The 9,472-nt window shown below is 44.4% G+C and overlaps 1 non-coding gene across 1 annotated transcript; it reads right to left on the reverse strand.

Annotated features, from left to right (window-relative positions):
* Positions 1–403: 403 nt before the first annotated feature.
* LOC130460203 (small nucleolar RNA R71) lies at positions 404–510 on the reverse strand. The gene has a single exon (XR_008920144.1). It is a non-coding gene; the product is annotated as a small nucleolar RNA R71 (small nucleolar RNA).
* Positions 511–9,472: the final 8,962 nt, after the last annotated feature.

Here is a 9,472-nt window from a genome sequence, read left to right on the forward strand (position 1 = left end):
AGAGATGGGTGACGAAACTCTACTACCGCCACCTACCCCACGGCTTACAGACTATTCTAAGCCAAGTATGTCCGTGCTACCAAAGGCGATCATACCTTCTATTGCAGCTGAGACCTTCAAGATTGAGCCTGCATTGATTAACATGATTGAGAGACGCCAGTTCGGTGGGGAACCAGGTGAAGATCCAAATCTTCACATTCAGTCCTTCATCCAATATTGTTCCACCATCAAGCAAAAGGGATTGACTCCGAAGCAGACTATGGAGATACTTTCCCCGTTCTCTTTGAGTGGGAAAGCTAAAATGTGGATTAATGGGTTGAATCGGGCGGCTTTGAAAATCACTAATTGGGAGTCCTTGGCTCTTTCTTTTTATGTTAAATATTTTCCACCTGAGAAAACGGCTCGTCTGAGGGGTCAGATATTAGGTATCTCGCAACAAGCGGATGAGAGTTTGTTCGAGGTCTGGGAGAGATTCAAGGATTTGCAAAGAGAATGCCCGCACCATGGTTTGGAAGATTGGTTCTTGATTCAGCAGTTTTATAATGGTCTGGGCAATGAGTCTAGATGTTTGTTAGATTCGGCTGCCATTGGGAGGTTCATGCAACTTGAGGTGCCTAGAGCTATGGAGGTGATTGAGGAGATAGCCATTCACAATGCCCAGTATGGGAATCCTAGAGGTCTATCTAATAGGGGTGGTAAGCATGATTTAAATTCTATTGAACAATTAACTGCCCAATTGACTGCTTTACACTATAAGTTTGATAATATGCAAGCAGCCAATGCTCAACCTACCCAACCTGCTAGTGTAGCTGCTATGAGTGCCCAACCTGCTACTGTTTGTGAAAGTTGTGGAATGTTTGCTCATTATGCACAGGACTGTAGGAGATCTGTTGAACAGTGTAACGCATTTCAATCCTACAAACAAAATAACACATTCTCCAACTCTTACAATGAGGGCTACAAAAACAACCCTCTACTATCCTACAGGAGCAACAATATCCAGAACCCTCACCAAGTCCAACATCCACCACAACAGCCATACCAACCCCCACATCAACAATCCTACCAACCACGGAACAACTACAACCAACAGTCTAGTGGACCACCTGGGTTCCCTAGACAACACACATCACCTCCACCACCACAACCTCAAGCCACACAGCCTAACCCTATGCTAGTAGAGATGAGAAACATGATGCTTCAAATGCAAAAATCTCTAAGTGAAAAGGATGCAAAGATCGATGCTCTTACTGCTCACAACAAGATCATTGACACACAGTTGGCACAGATGGCTACTACTATTGCAGGGAGGCCACCAGGCCAATTTCCTTCACAGCCCAAAAATAGGGAGACTGCTAATGCAATTACATTGAGGAGTGGTAGGGATTATGATGGTCCTTCTATGCCGGTTGAGGTTGATTCTGGGGTGTCTGCTAGTGATCTGGTCAGTGAGGAAATCCCGAAGATAGTTATGGATGGTAAGGAAGCTGAAAAGGTAGTCAATGAGAATAAGGCTACAACTGAGGTTAAGAAGGGGGCAGATATTCAAGTACCACCTATTTCACTCCCCTTCCCAAACCGACAACTCAAGAATAAGCTAGACAAGCAGTTTGGCAGATTCTTGGAAGTGGTAAAAAATTTGCAGGTAACGGTTCCTTTTACTGAATTAATTTTACAGGTTCCTGCTTATGCTAAATTCATGAAAGATATTTTGACCAGGAAACGTGCTTTTTGTGAGGTAGAGACTGTAGCTTTCACTGAGGAATGTTGTGCTTATTTGCAAAACAAGTCTCCACCTAAACTTAAAGACCCCGGGAGTTTTTCCATCCCATGTAACATTGGCACTGTATTTATTGATAAGGCTTTATGTGATTTAGGTGCTAGTGTGTCTGTCATGCCTTTGTCTGTCTGTACTAAACTGAATATGGGTGAGCTTAAGGTTACTAATATCACTCTACAAATGGCCGATCGTTCTGTCAAATACCCCTTAGGTGTTTTAGAGGACGTCCCTGTTAGAGTAGGTAAATTCTATATACCTGTAGACTTTGTAGTACTAGACATGCAGGAGGATTCTCAAATTCTCATAATCTTAGGTAGACCCTTCCTTCACACGGCGGGGGCGGTTATTGATGTTAAAAGTGGGAAATTGACTTTGTCTGTTGGGGATGATAAGGTGACTTTTAATCTGAATAGTGCCTTAAAAAATCCCATGCTAGAGGAGGAACAATGCTATCGTATAGATGTAGTTGATGTTATTACCCGTGATAACGTCTCCCAAGTTCTCGAAAGAGATCCCTTGGAGGCAGTGCTTTGTTGTGAGTCTTCTGCAGGTGATAGCAGTTCTTGGAGTGCTGAAGTGGATGCTCTGGAGTTGGCTCTTAATGGTGGAGAATCTGAGCCGGAGAACACCAAATTGAAGAGGTTAGTTCGGCCGATTTGTTATGTTAAAGAGGTAAAGAAACCCGAAATTAAGCCTCTTCCTGCTAACCTTAAATATGCGTTTTTAGATGATGAACAACTTTGCCCTGTGATCGTCAGTACTGCACTTGATGCAGACCAGTTATCCCAACTTCTTATTGTGTTGAAAAGGCACAAAAAGGCCATTGGGTACAGTATTGATGATTTAAAGGGTATTAGCCCTGACTTTTGTATGCATAGGATACATCTAGATGAAAACCATAAACCATGCATCCAACCCCAGCGTCGTTTGAACCCTGTCATGCAAGATGTTGTAAAAGCTGAAGTTATGAAATTGCTTGATACGGGTATTGTATATGCTGTGTCTGATTCTAAGTGGGTGAGTCCTGTTCAGGTAGTGCCTAAGAAAGGGGGGACAACTGTGGTGAGAAATGAAAAAAATGAGTTGATACCAACTAGGGTAGTCACAGGTTGGCGCATGTGCATTGATTATAGGCGTCTTAATGTTGCTACTAAAAAGGACCATTTTCCCCTTTCCTTCATTGATCAAATGTTAGAAAGGCTAGCCTGTCACAAGTTTTTCTGTTATCTGGATGGTTATTCTGGTTTCTTTCAAATTCTCATACATCCAGACGACCAGGAAAAGACCACCTTCACCTGTCCCTATGGTACCTTTGCATATCGTAGGATGCCTTTTGGTCTGTGTAATGCACCCGCTACTTTCCAACGTTGCATGATGAGTATCTTTTCTGATTTTATTGAGTCTATCATGGAAGTGTTTATGGATGATTTTAGTGTCTATGGTACTTCTTTTGATTCTTGCTTGCTAAATCTGACTAAAGTCTTGAAAAGATGTGAAGAGTGTAATTTAGTCTTGAACTGGGAAAAGTGTCATTTCATGGTTACTGAAGGGGTGGTCTTGGGACATTTGATATCTGATAAGGGCATTCAGGTGGATCGAGCTAAGGTCCAAGTGATTGAACAATTGCCCCCTCTAGTTAATGTGAAGGGTGTTAGAAGTTTTCTTTGTAATGCGGGATTTTATCGCCGCTTTATCAAGGATTTTTCTAAAATTGTTAAACCACTTACCCAGCTCCTCCTCAAGGATGCCCCGTTTGTGTTTACTGATGCTTGTCTTGAGGCCTTTGACAGGATTAAACGGGCACTGATTTCGGCTCCCATCATTCGTTCTCCCAAATGGGATCTTCCGTTCGAGATAATGTGTGATGCAAGTGATTATGCAGTTGGGGTAGTTTTGGGTCAGAGAAAGGAGAAGGTTTTACATGCCATCTATTATGCAAGTAAGACCTTAGATGAAGCTCAAGTTAATTATGCTACTACTGAGAAGGAGCTTCTAGCCATAGTCTATGCCTTGGATAAATTCCGCACCTATCTGATTGGATCCAAGGTGATAGTCTATACTGGCCATGCGGCCCTTAAGTATCTGCTCTCTAAGAACGAAGCCAAGCCTAGGCTTATTCGATGGATACTACTGCTACAGGAGTTTGATCTAGAGATCCGCGACAAGAAAGGGGCTGAGAATGTGGTTGCAGATCACTTGTCTAGATTGAGGTATGATGATGGTAAGGGATCTACACCGATTGATGATTCATTTCCGGATGATCATTTACTTGCACTTTCCAGTCAGTCACCATGGTTCGCAGATTTTGCTAAATACGTTGTGGGGGGGATTCTTCCGGCCGATCTTACATATCAACAGAAGAAGAAATTCCTACATGATGTCCGGTTCTACTTTTGGGACGACCCTTATTTGTTTCGTGAGACTGCTGAAGGGTTGTACAAGCGTTGTATTCCAGAATGGGAAGTTCAAGATGTTATTAGTAGGTGTCATTCTTCACCTTATGGTGGTCACCATGGACCGTCTAAAACAAACGCTAAGCTGTCACAATGTGGTTTTTACTGGCCTACTATGTTCAAGGATGCACAAGCTTTTATTATGGCTTGTGATGCGTGCCAGAGGGCCGGTACTATTTCAAGGAGGTATGAGATTCCACATAACGGGATCCTTGAGGTTGAGGTTTTCGATGTGTGGGGAATTGATTACATGGGACCATTCCCATCGTCCAAGGGTAACTTGTATATCCTTGTTGCTGTAGATTATGTGTCAAAGTGGGTGGAAGCCGTTGCCTCACCTACCAACGATGCAAAGACAGTCATTTCTCTGTTCAAGAAAATCATCTTTCCGAGATTCGGGGTTCCGCGCGCTTTGATTAGTGATGGAGGGTCACACTTCCATGAAAAGCATCTGGATGCGCTCCTGCGCAAGTATGGGTAGGGGTGTTAACGAGCCGAGCCGAGACCGAACTTAGGCAAGCTCGGCTCGAGCTCGAAACTTCTAACCTTAGGCTCGGCTCGAGCTCGAAGCTCGACGAGCCTTGAAAACTGAGCTCGAGCTCGGGCTCGAACCTAGGCTCGGTTCGGCTCGAGCTCGGGCTCGAAACCAAGCTCGATTCGGCTCGTGCTTTGTTCAAGCATAGGAATAACTGTAGTCCAATTCAAAATAAGCTAAGCCCAAAATAGACACAAAATATTAGACTTTATAGGGCCCAATAAATGGTATTATTTGATGCCATATCCAAACAGCCTAATAGTCATTTAGTTTTATAAGTGATTCTAGTTGGCTACTTATTTGCTTTTGCCGATATGGGACAATGAAACTTTGTCAGTAATAAAGTCTCAACTACTGCCATTAACAAATGTGATTCTCTATTTTAAATTTTCCTCCAAAAGTGTAATGCAACGTGCACAATTGTTTGAGATTTGGTTGAATGCCATATTGCCGACAAATAAATCCCATGTTCATTCCTTCTATAGTTCTATAATAAGCCTTAGACCAGTCATGGCAGCTCCAATGGTCGTTCCCCTGAAGGAATTTTCAGCAATTGGTGTATCAAGAACTCTTAGATCCTCATATTTGGGGGTCAGTCCTTTAGTCACTTTACATTCGCACCCCTTTCCATTTCCTCTTCAAGACCTTGACGAAATGCTTCAAAGAGAAACACCTCAGCTTGACAAACCAAATGGCCCATATAAAGTATGATTATTGCAATATGAGTTTAATTTATATGCATCTCATTCTTTCATTCTTTTGCAATAACCAATGTGGGATAGTCTTAAGTAGTAAAAATTACAGTATTATTAAAACTCGAGCTTGCTCACGAGCTTTCGAACCGAGCTTAGGATAGCTCAGGCTTGGCTTGTTAAGATCTCGAGCCGAACCCGAGCTCGAGTCGAGCCCGCCCGAGCCGAACTTTGACCGAACTTAGCGAGCCGAGTATCGAATAGTTCACGAGCAGGCTCGGCTCATTAACACCCCTAAGTATGGGGTTTATCACCGCACTAGGCTAGCCTATCACCCTCAGACAAGTGGGAAAGTTGAGGTCTCTAACCGAGAGATCAAATCTATACTTGAGAAAGTGGTGGCAAAGTCTAGGAAGGATTGGAGCGATAAGTTGGATTATACTCTATGGGCATACAGAACCGCCTTTAAGACACCCATTGGTACTTCCCCGTATCGATTGGTGTATGGCAAGGCGTGTCACTTACCAGTAGAAATGGAGTACAAGGCTTATTGGACAATCAAACAGCTCAACATGGATGCCAAGTTAGCCGGTGAGAAGCGGTTATTTCAATTGAGTGAGCTCGATGAATTCCGACTGCAAGCTTACGATAGTGCCCGGGTTTATAAGGAAAAGACCAAGAAGTGGCACGATAATCGCATTTTTCATAGAGAGTTCGCGGTGGGCGACAAGGTTCTACTATTCAACTATAGGCTTAAGTTATTTCCTGGAAAACTCAAGTCTAGGTGGTCTGGGCCGTTCACCGTGACCACGGTTAGCAAGTTTGGATCTGTTGAAGTAGCGAATGATAATGGTGAGCAATTTAAGGTCAACGGGCAACGTCTGAAGTTGTACCATGATGGGGCTACTATAGGAGTTGTTGAGGTACATTACCTCAACCCCTCCGCCTCATAGACAGCATATCTGAGGTAACAAGGTCGAGCGGGACCTAGAAATAAACCAGCGCTTTGCGGGAGGCAACCGTATTTTATCGCTTTAGTAGTATAAGTTTGATTTTTGATTCTATTGTGTGTGTTTTGTTAGTATTTCCCATACCTAAGTGTGTTTAAGTATTGTTTTTGGTGTTAGAGAGGTGAGAAGAGGGCATTACGCTATTTGGGTGTTTAATAATGTGCAGGCCTAAAGCTCCAAGTTCGAGAAAGTGAAATTACGTACAAAGCCGAGCATGCTGCAAACCGCCCGATCCGAATCGGGCAAGGCGCGCCCGATCGGGCGCGCACGGATGAAATTAATACAGCTTCTTTCTGCCCGATCGGGCGCAGCATGCCCGATCGGGCGGTCTGGCGAGTGGAATGCCCGAGTCGGGCGATGGTCTGCCCGATCGGGCGCCGAAGGCGAGTGGTTTGCCCGATCGGGCGAAATTATTTTGCCCGATCGGGCGGTTGAGGAAAAGTTCGTGGAAAAGTCAAGGAAGAATTCTGGGCAGAAAAAGTCAAGAAAAGAGGCATTCGCAAATCGCCCGATCCGGATCGGGCGAGGTGCGCCCGATCGGGCACGCACGTATCAGAAGAAATAGATCGCAAATCGCCCGATCGGGCGAGATGTTGCCCGATCGGGCGAAATGCGATTTCAGCGACAAAAATACGGGATCCCCTTTCTTTTCTTCACTTCCTCTTCATCTTCAACCTAACTTTCTCTCACTTCCTCCATTAAACCCCAACCTCCAAAAACTTCCAACCACCATATCTCCCTCAAATCTCCACCAAATTCAACAATCTTTTCACCAAAATCATCCTCTCACTATCCTCTACAACCTATACCCAACCGATTTCAGTTTGCTCCAATCTCCCCAAAACCCCCAAATTCAACCAAAAAGCTTAAAAACCTCAAAAAAATCAGATTTTCATCCATGGGTGACCGACCAAGGAGGAATTGCACGAGGCAACCAAGGAATCAGCATGAAGCTTCGACGAGCCGAGCTCGGGAGCCGACACCACCACCTCCGCCGCCGCAATTTGAGCCCGACGTACACGGATTTTCCAGATGTCATTTTCGTTTTGGAGGGGCAACGAGCACGTTTCATCCACCACAAACTGAAGGAGGTAATCCCTACTCGCTTTATTTGCCAAAAATCTTTACATGAAATGGGTATTGAAAGTGATGTCAAGCGTGTCTTTGTTGGTGTTGGAATGAGAAATATGTATAGCATACTTCGCCTCACATTTAGACGGTTAACTCTGGAATTTTTGAGTAGTTTCAATGTGCGTAGAGATGGTTATCGAACCGTGTCGTCGGTTCAATTTCGTGTGATGAACCGAACTTTCACCATGAGTTTAGCTGATTTTGGTAGGATTTTTGGGTTGTCTACCACCTATAGTAGGAAACCTAAGGAACCCCATAATAACTGTGAAATGTGGGGAAAGCTTACGGGTAATGCCAATCCCGGAAGTATGCAACATTTGCATGCTTCCAAGATACAACACCCGGTCCCTATTGTCTTCTACAGGTTTCTAGGATTTACGATCTTTGGTAGGGATGAGACCTAAAATATTAGGAGTACGGAGCTTGAGATTATATGTGGCTACGTTTTAGAAGGGGAGGATAGCTACAAAATGAACCTTGCACACCATATGGCCTCTCAATTCTATTCCATAGCCACTTCCACCCATACTACTCGCATTACCATTGGTGGGTTGATCACCCACATAGCCATGGCCACGGCCAACTTTACTGAGGCTAACCAAACTCCAGTTCTGGGTAGCAACCTACTTGACTTGGCTTACTTTGCTGGACTCCGTCGGCTACAAGGGGAGCATGGGTTGTTTAGGCCGGGAGCCATGTATTGGATGTTTGAGGGAAACAGGCTTTTCACCTTGCCTGATCCTCAAGGCCGCACTAGTTTCAGACCTGGTCAGGCTCATTACTTATATGTTGGATTTGAGCAAGAGCCTCAGCCTGACCCCCAGCCTCAGCCTGACCCACAACCAGTGCCCCACCAGTACCAGCCAGAGCCTCGCACCTACTTTAGGAGGGGGCGTCGAGACGCGGGGAGGCCCCAGGGTGGCTCGGTAGTAGATGAGGAGCAGGGGTACATTCATGAGCGGTTGAGCAGACTTAAGCTCGGGTTCCATGAGTTCGCAGCTGATCACCAGAGGACCATGTTCCCGTTCTATGATCAGTATGCCAGGCAGGGCTACATTGCCCCAGATTATGAGCACCCTACCTGGTATACCTATCCCGCGGAAGGATATGGAGCTCCGGGTTCTATGGGCACCTTCACACCTACCCAGTACGGAGGGTTTGGAGCGGTTCCTAGCGGGCATGGTGGCAGAGATGATGGTGATGATGTTGATGATGATGGCGGCCAAGGCCGTCACTGATGATGATGAGGATCGAGTTGGTTCGATACCCCTTGAGCCAATGAGGACATTGTCTGATTTGGTTTGGGGGGTTTCACATTACTTGTACATTGTAGGTATGTTTTTCTTTTCGCATTTCTTTATTTTGGTGTGTATGTTTTTCTATTCTTTTCGCATTTCTTTATTTTGGTGTGTTTCTTTGGTGTGTTTATTGCTTTGTAGAGTAGTTTATTGCTTTGAAAAAAAAATACAAAAATACGTTCCGGTGAATACAAAATCATGCTTCCCTGTGCCCCTTGAGCGGAAATTATTTTGATTCTTGGTATTTGATGATGGGCAATGTAGATGTGTTAGCCATGATTTGATATTCGATCGCTTTGATGCCTTAACATGAGTCAACTCCGACTAACTACTTGTGGACTTGGTGCTTGACTAGTTGACTTGGTTAGGATGTGTGATAGCTTCCTGGTGTGTCATTGATTTTGAGTATTGGTTTGCAACGATCAGTAGTGTTTTATAACTCATATACATGCACATTGTGGAGGACGAAGGCATTTTTCTATTTAGGTAGCCTTCGGATGAATTTAGATATATTTGTTCCCTCTTTTTCTACCCATGTTGTGCTTGTGCCCTTTATTCGGTGACTAACCATAT

This window comes from Spinacia oleracea, chromosome 4 (assembly GCF_020520425.1).
Source record: "Spinacia oleracea cultivar Varoflay chromosome 4, BTI_SOV_V1, whole genome shotgun sequence".
Classification (NCBI taxonomy): Eukaryota; Viridiplantae; Streptophyta; class Magnoliopsida; order Caryophyllales; family Amaranthaceae; genus Spinacia; species Spinacia oleracea.